This window comes from Triticum urartu, chromosome 4 (genome assembly GCF_003073215.2).
Source record: "Triticum urartu cultivar G1812 chromosome 4, Tu2.1, whole genome shotgun sequence".
NCBI classification, from domain to species: Eukaryota; Viridiplantae; Streptophyta; class Magnoliopsida; order Poales; family Poaceae; genus Triticum; species Triticum urartu.
The window spans coordinates 139,635,540-139,648,530 of record NC_053025.1 but is presented as its reverse complement, the minus strand read 5'-3'; positions in this window follow the sequence as shown (position 1 = coordinate 139,648,530).

The following is a 12,991-nucleotide window of genomic DNA, read 5'->3' as shown; positions in this document are numbered from 1 at the left end:
CGTTTTAAAAAAGGTAGATGGCCTTGCTAGGGCGTGTAATGAACTATGATCTCTATGCTGCTATGTTATGCTTGTTGCTCCGACGTTGTTCGTGCTTCATGTAGATACAAAAAGAAGGGGGTGACTTAGCTTGATACGCTCGGGGTAGTTTCCCGTCTCAGGAGGGCGCGCCTCCTGGCATCTAGTGAGGCCTCCTTCTTGCCGACTCGGGAGCCGCTGACCTCAGGAGGCATCGCAAAGCTGCAGAGTTTGTTATGTCATCTGTCGGGTGCCTTACTCCTCCTTACGCGAGCCCTTGGGCATGGGATGATCATGGCCTGGTGCACCATGTCACGGTACCCGTGTGGCATGAACTTAGGAGGGTGCGCCAATCATGAGCTCAATCGAGGGTGCCTCGCGAAGATCAAGGGAGCCGAAGCTCTGGGGCGACAGGGCTTTGGCGAGGTGTGCCCGTGGTTTAGGCTAGCCCAGCGCACGTACACACCTGCCCAGCACCCGCGCGAGGTGCACGAGGGAGAGCGTCGGGCAACTTGTCGGTGTACAAAAAGAGGGGTACACTTTTTGTACCCCTATAACTGTGCACGGGCAGTATGAGCCGCGGATACCACCACACCAAGCAAGGCAAGGGAGGTGAGCCAGGGTAAGACCGAAGCTCAAGAGAACTAGAACGACGCCAAGGCCAAGACCATGAAGAGCAAAGGGGACGAAGCGGACTCCCCCGGCAAGATCCTTGCCGGGAGACAGTTCTAGCAGCCCCGGCAAGACGCTTGCCGCAGCGACTCGTCCCGCGCCTATGGAGCAAATCGCCCTTGAGTCCACTGCCCCCAAAGGGAAAGGATTCGGGAGACATCCCCGTGGTGGCATGCAGATCTTTGTGAAGACATTCAAGATCAGATACGCACTAAGGAGACGACAACCCTTGGCGGGATCCCAGCCGAGGAAGACCACAAGGCCCCCGGCAAGCGCCTTGCCGGGGATGACAGCAGGCGCCTCGGCAAGACCCTTGCCGGGGCCCCGGCAAGGCCCTTACCGAGGACACCCACAGGGCCACCATCAGGCCCACGCCGACTAAACCTTCACCACCGCATGCATCCAGCTGCCGACCCAACCAGCTGGGCAGGCACCTGCGTGGTGGCATGCAGATCTTCGTGAAGACCCACCACTGCGCCACCTCAGCTGCCTTCCTACCTACGTGGCATCGCAGGCGTCGCTGGCCAGGGCGCGTGTCGACGCAAGAAGGAGCAGCGACGGACGAGACAGGTTTCTCCCCCGTCCCCGATAAAGCAAGGACACCTAAGAAAGACGCATTAAATGCGCCTTGTCATGTGGTGCGAGGGATAACCTCGCAGCACTGTACCCTTTCCACCTCCTGTGTGCCACTGTGGCAACCCCTTTTTTCTATAAAAGGAGGCCCGAGGCGACCAGAGGAAGGATTTGGCTTTTTGGAGCTCCTCACGCCCCATAGCTAGCTCAAGAACACAGATATACAATCCACCAAAGCAGGAGTAGGGTTTTACGCATCCTCGCGGCCCGAACCTGGATAAACGAACCGTGTGCTATCTGTTTGATCCGCTCTTCTCACGACCCCGCGCCCCGCTAACCACAGTAGGGATTCTTGTGATCCCATAGGTGTCGTTCCCACCGACATCTTTGGCGCGCCAGGTAGGGGGCGCAGTTGTGAGAATCAGCTTTAGCAGTTAGTTCGGTGCTTCTTCATCATCATGGCGCCCAAGAAGAAGAAGACGGTGGCGGTTGGTTAGTCAGAAGCCGGACAGCCCGTCCCGACGCGGGCGAGCAGCGGACCGGTCGCAGAAAGGACCCGGGGCGCTGCTCGCGAACACCAACACCATCCCAGCAGCCGGAGTTTGGGAGGCGGCGATGTTTGTGCGCCTGGTAACGGGCCACACGTCGCCAAATCCAAAGGCGAAGCCAAGCCCTTCGCGGGTGGAGCGGGGCCTTCCAAGGTCATCGCCGCCCCGCCCGAAGGCGACGCAAGGGCCTCCAAGACTCCCACGCCGGCGCTAACAACGCGCTCCTCCCAGGCAGCGCGCGACGAACGGCGTAATCACGTCGAAGATCCCGGGCGTCGCCGTAGGAAGAGCCCCGAGCGCCACTCCCGGGACGTAGAAGACCTGCCCACTCGCCGAGGCGCTGGTGAAAACGGCATGCGACCGCGGGGTCATGATAGAGCTCCTTCTGACATGGTCGGAAGTCAAAGTGCATCACGATCCGTGCAGGTTTTGCCGCCACCGACGCCCGCAGAGGCCCTGGCGCTCGCGCAGTTGCTCCTCGACTTTCCTCCCACTATGGGGAAACTCGACGAATGGAGAGCCACTATCCGAAGCCTTGTTGCGGTGGCCAACAAAGACGAACCAAGTCCGGTGGGGCCCCCGGGTCGACGCTCCGATGGAGTCCCGCGGACCAGTGGCGGAAAAGCCGGCGGCGCCGCGACCATGGTGCATTCACCTCTTCCCCATCCAGTACCGCGGACGCTGGCTTGTCGCGACGTCGCGGGCGACGACATCTCCATAGCATCGTCTGACCCGCGGACCCACTGTGACCAGTGCCAAGTTCTTCGGGAACGAGCCCATGAAGACGCTCGAACCACTATCGAGCGCCAGCGCGGAGCTCGCCACCAGTCAGACAGGCGAGCAGGGCCTGCTGTGAACCACCCGGCCCCGGAGAGCCCTGGAGGCCTACCTTACGAGGTAGGCTGTCCGGCTTTTACTCGTGAGCTGCGGCAGTTCCAGTGGCCCACTCACCACACCTTCAAACCTGACATTGGCGAAAAGTACAACGACAAGACTCACCCGTCTGAGTTCCTCAGCATCTACACCATCGCGATGCAAGCCGCCGGAGCCCGCGATGATAAGGTGCTTGCGAATTACTTTCCATTGGCTCTTAAACCCAACGCCATGTCATGGTTGATGCACTTGCCGGTAGACTCTATTTCCTCCTGGTCGGATTTGTGCCATGAGTTTGTGGGCGCCTTTACTGGAGGTCACCAAGCCCATGGCCAAGCAAGCGACCTGCATGTCATTCCCCAGAAGGGAGGCGAGAGTCTGCGTAAGTATATACAGAGGTTCAGCTGGGTACAGTACAATATCCCTGATGTTCACCCTGCCGCCATCATCAGCGTGTTCCATCAGAACGTGCGTAACCGCAAGATGCGCGAAGAACTGGCAATGAACAAGGTGAAAGATGTGGCAGAACTCTATGTTCATGCTGACAGATGTGCCCGAGCTGAAGAGGGAAGGAAGTACCCCGGCGAAGATGCCGGCGTGGAAACCGACTCCTCAGATGAGGATACTGCCGCCCCGGCGAAGAAAGGCCGGCGCCGCAACAGGAAGCGCAAAGGTAAAGCTGTGCTTGCCGTCGAGGGATCTGACGATGTCGGCTCCGCCAAGAAAACCAAGGCAGATGACCCCGGCAAGGAAATTGCCGGATGTGTCGCCTGCCGGGCCTTGGCGGCTGCCGAGAAGCCAGGAAACTCCGACAAGCATTACTGCAAGATCCATCGCACCAAAGGCCATGATCTCCAGAACTGCCGACAGGTTGAGCTCCTTGCTGAGAAGCAGAGGGCTGAATATGAGAGGCGGGACAAGGAGAAAGGCCGGGACGGTGCTGAGGGGTCTGGCAAGAAGCGTGACGGCTAGGCGGGCCGTCACGGCAAAGATAAACAACAGGAGAGGCCCGCCCGGGGCTGTGACAAAAAGCCAGAAGACGATGATCACGAAGAGGGCGATGAGTCTGGTGACCAAGAATTTCAGAAAGCTATAGAGGCCATGTGCGTCGATGGCAGCGCCTCGCTGCATACCTCTCACCGCCAGCTTAAACAGTGGGCGCGTGAGGTTACAGCAGCGGAACCGTCGTTTGATGCCCAAAGGCCGCTGAAGTGGTCCAGCACACCTATCATTTTTGACAATGAGGATCACCCTGATCGCACTACTGCAGTCGGGTGCTTGCCATTGTTGGTTTCACCAACAATACGCAACCTCAAGGTGACAAAGATGCTAGTCGATGGCGGGGCCGCTCTGAACTTAATCTTGCCTGCCGTGATCGAGAAATTGCAGATTCCTGATGAAGACCTCGAAGAGACGGGCACGTTTCAGGGGGTCAAACCGGGAAGAAGTCAACCAAAGGGAAAGGTCACGTTGCCCGTGACTTTTGGGAATGATCTGAACTACAGGACAGAAAGGATTGTGTTCGACGTTGCCAAGATCCCCTTGCCTTACAACGGGATCCTTGGCCGCCCATCGCTGGCCAAGTTCATGGCGGCGTCACATTACGCCTACAACACCCTGAAGATGCCGGGGCCTGTGACGATCATCACCGTCCCATCAGACAAGAAGGATGCGCTAATTTGCGCTGACCAACTCTACCAACAAGAAGTTGCAGCCGCCGCCACTGCTAAGGCGCTTGCTCCTGCCATTGGAGCCCCGGGAAGGCAAAAGAAGAAGACCGGTGAGACCTCAGGCACCCACTCCGGCAAGAGCACCTCTTCGGAGTGTAGCGCTCCCGTCGAGGACGTGCCAGAGAGCTCTGCCGACAGAAACAAGAAGTCCAAGGCCACACCGCCGGGAACCAAGAAGGTTTCTATCAAGGAGGACGACACGGGAGGAGCTTTTACCATAAGCTCCACCCTTGACGACAAATAGGAAGACGCGCTCGTCACCTTCCCGCGGGTGAATGTCGATGTGTTTGCATGGCAAGCATCCGACATCCCCGGCGTTCCCAGGGAGGTGATTGAGCACCACTTTGCCGTCTGTCCTCATGCGCGTCCCGTCAAGAAGAAGGTCAGAAAGCAAGCTTTGGAACGACAAGAGTTCATCACAGAGGAGATCCGGAAACTAGAAGCAACGGGTTTGGTAAGAGGAGTGCTCCATCCAACGTGGTTGGCCAATCCGGTGGTAGTGCGCAAGGCAAATGGGAAGTGGAGGCTGTGTATTGATTAACAAATATTAATAAGGCTTGTCCCAAAGACCCCTTCCCGTTGCCGCGCATCGACCAGATTGTTGACTCCACAGCTGGGTGTGATCTGTTGTCATTCCTCGATGCCTACTCCGGCTACCACCAGATCTTCATGACAAGGGAAGATGAAGAGAAAATGACATTCATCACCCCATGTGGTACGTATTGCTTTATACGGAAGCCTTTTGGGTTGAAGAGTGTTGGTTCAACGTTTGCAAGGGCGGTCCAGATTGGTTTTGAACCCCAGCTCCATAGAAATATGGAAGCTTATATGGATGATATAGTGGTCAAAACCAAGAACAGGGCAACCCTCATATCAGATTTACAAGAAACATTTGCAAACCTACGCAAGATCAATCTCAAGCCGAACCCTGAGAAGTGCGTCTTCGGCGTCCCGTCTGGCAAGCTTCTCGGGTTCTTTGTGTCACTGCGTGGGATAGAGGCCAATCCGGACAAGATCAAAGCTATAGAGAAGATTGAAGCGCCCAAGCGAGTCAAGGATGTGCGTCGGCCTGCTGGTTGCATTGCCGCCATGAGCAGGTTCATTTCCAAGTCCGCCGAGCGCGCCCTTCCCTTTTTCAAGATTTTGAAAAAGGCGGGCCTGATGGAGTGGACGCCAGAAGCCGAAGCAGCATTGCAAGATTTGAAGAGGTACCTCTCCTCCGTGCCAATACTAGTTGCGCCTAGGCCACAGGAACCGTTGCTGCTGTACCTGGCGGCAACGAACCAGGTGGTCAGCGCCACACTAGTGGCGCAGAAAGAAATTGATGATGAGGTGATAGCAGCGATGGAGCCCGATGCCACCGATGCCGAGACGACGCAGCCAATTGAAGTGCCGCCGAAGAAGAAAATGATGCAGCACCCGGTCTACTTTGTTAGTTCCCTCCTGCAGGGGGCTAGATCGAGGTACTCCGGTGTGCAGAAACTGCTCTTTGGCCTTCTTATGGCCTCGAGGAAGCTGCGTCACTACTTCCAGGTGCACGAAATCACTGTCATCACTCGCCTCCCTCTGCAACGGATATTGCACAATCCAGACGCAACGAGAAGGGTCGTAGAGTGGGCACTGGAACTGTCCAGCTTTGGCCTCAAGTTTGAGAGTACCTCGACGATTCAAAGCCGAGTCCTGGCGGAGTTTGTTGCAGAATGGACCATGACACCTGACGAAGAAACCCAAGAGACTGCTCTCCCCGTCAAGGAGGCAAGTTGTGACTGGATCATGTACTTTGATGGAGCTATCTCCTTACAGGGCGTCGGGGCTGGCATATTGCTTGTCGCGCCCACCGGAGAGCGCCTCAAGTACGTGATCCAGATGCACTTCCCCAGGGAGGTGTCAACAAACAATACGGCTGAGTACAAAGGGCTGCTTGCCGGTCTTAGGATCGCGGCAGACCTTGGAATCAAGAGACTCGTCGTCAGAGGCGACTCGCAACTTGTCGTCAAGCAAGTCAACAAGGATTACCAGAGCCCCTTGATGAAGGCCTACGTCGATGAAGTGAGAAAGCTGGAAGAGCATTTTGACGGTATACAGGTAGAATACGTTCCCTGAGCGGAGAATGATATCGCCGATTACCTGTCAAAACGCGCTGCCCTCAAGCTACCTGTGGAGCCAGGTACCTTTGTGCTTCGGCTAACTCAGCCATCCGTTGATCCATCAACAGAGCAGAACAAGAGGAGAAAATCAGGGCCCGGCAAGTACTTTCCCGCCGAGCTCCCCGAAGCCGCCGGCAAGGATGTTGCCGGAGACACTGAGCCCGCCACGGGACGGCTAGCTCTGACAGAGCATCAAGCTCTTGCCATGGAGACAGCGGCTCCGATAGCGGAGGAAATGCCTTTAGTCCTCGCCGTCGAGCCCCAGGCTCCAGCGTGGGCACATCATACCGTCCGATTCCTCCAAACAGGGGAACTTCCTGAGGAGTAGGAAGAAGCAGAAAAAGTAGCCCATCGCTCTACTATGTACCAGTTCGTCGATGACGTCCTGTACAGAAAGAGGCCGAACGGCGTGAAATTGAAGTGTATCCCTCGAGAGGAAGGACTGGGGCTGTTGGCGGAGATACATGGAGGCATATGTGGATCCCACATCGGGTCAATGGCCCTTGCCGGCAAGGCATTTCGGCAAGGCTTCTTCTGGCCCACCGCCCTCCAGGATGCGACGACACTAGTCACCAGGTGTGAAGCGTGTCAGTTCCATTCAAAGAAGCTTCATCAGTCAGCTCAAGCCCTTCAAACCATTCCTCTCTCCTGGCCTTTCTCGGTCTGGGGGCTCGACATACTGGGCCCTTTCCCCCGCGGTGTCGGGGGCTTTGAGTACTTGTACATTGCAATCGACAAGTTCACAAAGTGGCCAGAAGTGGAAGCAGTGAGGAAGGTCACAACACAGTCAGCCGTCAAGTTCTTCAAAGGACTGGTGTGCTGTTTTGGTGTACCCAATAGGGTTATCACTGACAACGGCACGCAGTTCACAAGCCACACCTTCATGCAATATATTCAAGACCCCGGCAACAAGGTCTGTTTCGCTTCCGTTGCTCACCCACGAAGCAATGGTCAAGCTGAGAGGGCAAATGCTGAAGTACTGCGAGGCCTGAGGACAAAGACCTTTGACAGACTGCACAAGAGTGGAAGGCGCTGGATTGATGAATTGCCAACGGTTCTTTGGTCAATTAGAACGACACCAAATCGAGCCACCGGCCAGACACCCTTTGCCCTGGCATACAGGGCAGAAGCAGTTCTCCCCACGGAACTCATATACGGGTCACCTCGAGTACTCGCTTATGACGAGCTTGAGCAAGAGCAATTGCGGCAAGATAACGCAACGCTCCTTTAGGAAGATCGTCTTCGGGCGGCTGTGAGAGCAGTGCGCTACCAGCAAGCCTTGCACCGCTACCATAGCCGCAAGGTTCACGCCCGAAGCTTTGAGGAAGGCGACCTTGTTCTTCGGCGCGTTCAATCGGCCAAGAATTCCAACAAGTTGACGTCAAAGTGGGAAGGCCCTTATCGGATAATACGAGTCACCAGGCCCGGCGCAGTCCGCCTGGAGACCGAAGATGCCATTCCGGTGAGTAACTCCTGGAACATTGAGCATATTCGCAAGTTTTACCCATGAGGTGCGGCTTGCCGGGCCCCCCAGCAAGCCACCTTTTGTACGAGCCTTGCCGATGACGCATGTAATCCTTTGTACAAAGCCAGGCGCAGACCCTGAGCATAAGTAAATGAAGCACTGGCGCCCTAAGTTATAGCATGCATGCTAGGTCGAGTCTCGTCCTTGGTTAGGGTTGATAGTGCTTACCGGCGACTAACCCCTAGCTTAGAGGTCGAGTGTGCGTATCTTTGTCTTTCTTTTGTCTTCTTTGGTTCACAGGACACACAGATATCCGTGCCGAACCACTTGGGGAGAAAAAAAAGAGGAACAGACCAGCATCTAGCCCCCGGCAAGCCAGTATTGCCGGGGGCTGCAAGAGCAAAGATTCACCCACGACGAACCAGGGTTGCCGGGGACTGCAGCTTCAGATAAGTTCTTCATCCCTTATCATGCATTCCATTATGGACTGAGGTATGTGAAACCTCGTTTTCCCCTAAGCTACCATGCTCCCATAACTCTAGGCCCTAGGGCTCGTTCCTGGGGCCAAGTTTGGTCATAGTCGCGGCAGCGAAAGGATGAAACAAGGAGCCTGAACCCGCCTCATCCCTGCCTCCGCCAAAGGCGTGAGGAAGGTCAAGCGAAGTGGGGAGACGGCAAGGCCTGTTGCCGGGCAAGGAAATGTTTATCTTGAAGATATCAAGGATTTACTCCTTGTCGTGGGTTCCACCCGCAAACAAATGACCCGACAAGCATCCCTTTTTCATTAAAAAAACATTCCACTCAGGTACAGTCCATAGGGAATGAAAAACATGAATGATGGGATTACAAGTTTTAAATTCAACAAAGCCCCGAAGGCTTGCAAACTAAAAAGAGATAAGGTGCCCGTAATCCCTTTCTTGTCCCTCTCCTCAGGAGGCAGGTCAAGGAGGCGAAAGGGACAAATGGAGCGCCTAGGCGAGCTACGGGTGGTAGAAGACACCAAGAGAACATCTTGGTGGCCGTCCAAAGGCTGGATGGTGATGGCGGCGCTGGAAGCAGAGCTCGAAGACGAGGCGGCATGATGTCAGCACACGTCGAAGGCGTCGGTGCCCGTGTACTCCGACTTGACAGCCTTGCCGCCCGCCCTCTTCCTCTTCCGCAGCCTCCCAACGTCAGCCGCCCAAGGAGACGACCCCGAGAAGTTCAAGGAGCCGGCGACACGGATGATGGGGTCGCCGGTGCCGCACGGAGCGGCACCCGACACCTAGTCGGACCCGTCATCCTGCCACCTACTACCCTCGTCGTCACTGCCGCTGTCCTCCTCGTCACTCCCGCCCAAGGAGGAGTCTTCACTATCAGAAGAGCTCTCCATGCAGCACCTTGCACGGGTCCCAAAGCACCCGAAGACCTTGACGGAGAGAAGGCCACCCTCCATCAGCTTAAAATGGAGAGTGAGCCCCTCCGTCAACCGGTGGATATGAGCAAACGTCTTCCATCCCCGACGAAGATACATCACGTGAGGGGCGGGGAAGTCGATGCGGACCCGCGTGCCACTGATCCCGCAGCCCCTCATGTGCAGCCGCAACGACTCCGGCGGATCCAGCTCCATCTCCCGCGCAAATGGAGTCGGGAGACGAAGGCGACAACACGACGGCCGGCGCAGCCTGACGAAGAACTCACAAGGGTCATCCCCAACATGGCCCTCCATTGGAGGAGGAGCTGCTGGTGGAGGCGAGGCCGGCGCGCCACCCCGTCCTCCTCTTCCCCGAGCGACCCGGCCTCGCCCACGGCCTCGCCCCCTCCCCCTTCCCCTCGCGGCTGGCTCTGCCACCACAGGCGTAGGAGAAGGAGGGACGCGTTGTCGAGCGGCGACCCTCGCCGCCACTATTGAAGGACCGAGATTCCCCCTCTCCATGACGGATGGAAGGAGCAGAAGCTGAAAGAAGAAGAAGATGAAAGAATGCGGGACGCCATCCCCCCTCCCACTCTTTATAAAGGATCGAGGTTGGGGCTCGGCCGCCCCGCTCGGCCAATCAAGATACGGAAGGCGCAGGGAGCCAGGACCGACCCGCCGCCCCAACTAGCGACGGCCCGGTTTCCCGCCTCCACCATTTGCCACCCCAGGCGCATGGGAGACACGTGGCGGATGTGCATAACCGAGGGGACGGGTGAGATGACCACTCCCCATCTCGTGATCGTGGGGAGTGCACGCCTTGAAGACGGCGCCTCAGCCCCATTCAGTAAATGGGCCGCGCCTACACACCTCCCTCCGTTTATGGGGAAGGCAAGAACCACCCCTTTACTACGATGTGACGCATGCCCGCGGGAACCAACCCCACGCATGCCGCCCACGTCACGCACGCCTCCCCATGTCACGCCACACGCGGAAATCGTGGGAAGCGCAGCGCGCGAAGAATCTTACCGCGGTAAAAACCGCCCCACCTGCCCGCGCACTGTTTTGGGCCAAGCCCAACAGCGCGTTGCGCTTATGTGTGGCCCAGGCCCGCGGGCTCCTGTCGGTGTACCAAAAGAGGGGTACACTTTTTGTACCCCTATAACTGTGCATGGGCAGTCTGAGCCATGGATACCACCACACCAAGCAAGGCAAGGGAGGTGAGCCAGGGTAAGACCGAAGCTCTAGAGAACTAGAACGACGCCAGGGCCAAGACCACGAAGAGCAAAGGGGACGAAGCAGACTCCCCCGGCAAGATCCTTGCCGGGAGACAGTTCTAGCAGCCCCGGCAAGACCCTTGCCGCGGCGACTCGTCCCGTGCCTACGGAGCAAATCGCCCTTGAGTCCACTGCCCCCAAAGGGCAAGGATTCGGGAGACATCCCCGTGGTGGCATGCAGATCTTTGTGAAGACATTCAAGATCAGATACGCACTAAGGAGACGACAACCCTTGGCGGGATCCCAGCCGAGGAAGACCACAAGGCCCCCGGCAAGCGCCTTGCCGGGGATGACAGCAGGCGCCTCGGCAAGACCCTTGCCGGGGCCCCGGCAAGGCCCTTACCGAGGACACCCACAGGGCCACCATCAGGCCCACGCCGACTAAACGTTCACCACCGCATGCATCCAGCTGCCGACCCAACCAGCTGGGCAGGCACCTGCGTGGTGGCATGCAGATCTTCGTGAAGACCCACCACTGCGCCACCTCAGCTGCCTGCCTACCTACGTGGCATCGCAGGCGTCGCTGGCCAAGGCGCGTGTCGACGCAAGAAGGAGCGGCGACGGACGAGACATGTTTCTCCCCCGTCCCCGATAAAGCAAGGACACCTAAGAAAGACGCATTAAATGCGCCTTGTCATGTGGTGCGAGGGATAACCTCGCAGCACTGTACCCTTTCCACCTCCTGTGTGCCACTGTGGCAACCCCTTTTTTCTATAAAAGGAGGCCCGAGGCGACCAGAGGAAGGATTTGGCCTTTTGGAGCTCCTCACGCCCCATAGCTAGCTCAAGAACACAGATATACAATCCACCAAAGCAGGAGAAGGGTTTTACGCTTCCTCGCGTCCCGAACCTGGATAAACGAACCGTGTGCTATCTGTTTGATCCGCTCTTCTCACGACCCCGCGCCCCGCTAACCACAGTAGGGATTCTTGTGATCCCATAGGTGTCGTTCCCACCGACACAACTGTCGTCCTCCCTGACGCAAAACAAAGAAACGAGCGAAGAAGTAGAGGAAAAGGGAACTCAATCAAGCAATCGAGAAACGCTAGAACTCCAAATTTCATAAAAAGGTTGCAACCAGCTATGGAAAGCAAATGAATAGCCGCGTCCGGCACCTAGTCTAGTCTTCTCAGCGCGGAGCTAAGTGCGGCACCTAGTCTAGGACGTGGGAGGGAGCCCCCGAGGCCCAAGGGCGGCACTCTAGAGACTTCGGGGTGTGTACAACACCACTCATTATGTGAGAGTGTCACGGGCGGAGACCTTCATAGGCACTGGGCCTTGCTTCATGGGTAGAACTTCCGAAGGTGCTGGATGTTCCAGGAGTTCTGGATGGGGATCCCGTCCTGCATCTCCAGGCGCACAGCGCCAGGCCTGGAGACGCGACCAATCCTAAACGGGCCCTCCCACATGTGTGAGAGCTTATGCAACCCTTCCTTGGAGAGCACCCGCCTCAAGACGAGATCACCCACCTCGAGCGTCCTGGAGCGGACGTTGCGGCAGTGGTACCGCCGCAGCGCCTGCTGGTACCTTGCTGCTCGGAGCGAGGCTTGGCGACAATATTCCTTCCCCAGCACGAGGTCCATCCCCCGCATGGCGTCCTGACGTGCCTCATCAAATGCCAAGACCCGCGCAGAGCAATGCTTGACCTAGTGAGGGAGAACCGCTTCGGCTCCGTAGACGAGGAAGAGCGAGGTCTCGCCTGTTGGCTTGGTGGCGGTGGTGCAGATGGACCACAGCATGGACTGGAGCTCATCATGCCAGACCCTGCCACAGGCCTCGAGCTTCTTCTTGAAGGTCCTTGTCTTGAGGCCTCTCAAGACCTCCGTGTTGGCATGCTCAGCTTGGCCATTGCTCCTAGGGTGTGCCACTAAGGCGTAGCATATCTGCGTTCCAAGATTAGCACAATATGTTTTGAAGAGATTGCTAGTGAACTGCGAGCCGTTGTCGGTGATGATGCGATTAGGGACTCCGAACCGGCTCATGAGGCCCTTGATGAACTTGACTGCGGAGCTGGCTGGGATGGTGCGAACGGCTTCCACCTCCGCCCACTTGGTGAACTTGTCGATGGCGACGTAGAGGTAGCAGTAGCCCCCGGGTGCTCGAGGGAATGGACCCAGGATATCCAGCCCCCAGACCGCAAACGGCCACGAGAGTGGGATGGTCTGGAGGCCCTGAGCAGGTTGGTGGATTTGCTTGGCATGGAACTGGCAGGCCTCACAGGATTTCACCAGCTCAGTCGCGTCGCTGAGTGCGGTGGGCCAGTAGAATCCGCTACGGAACGCCTTGCCCGCCAAGG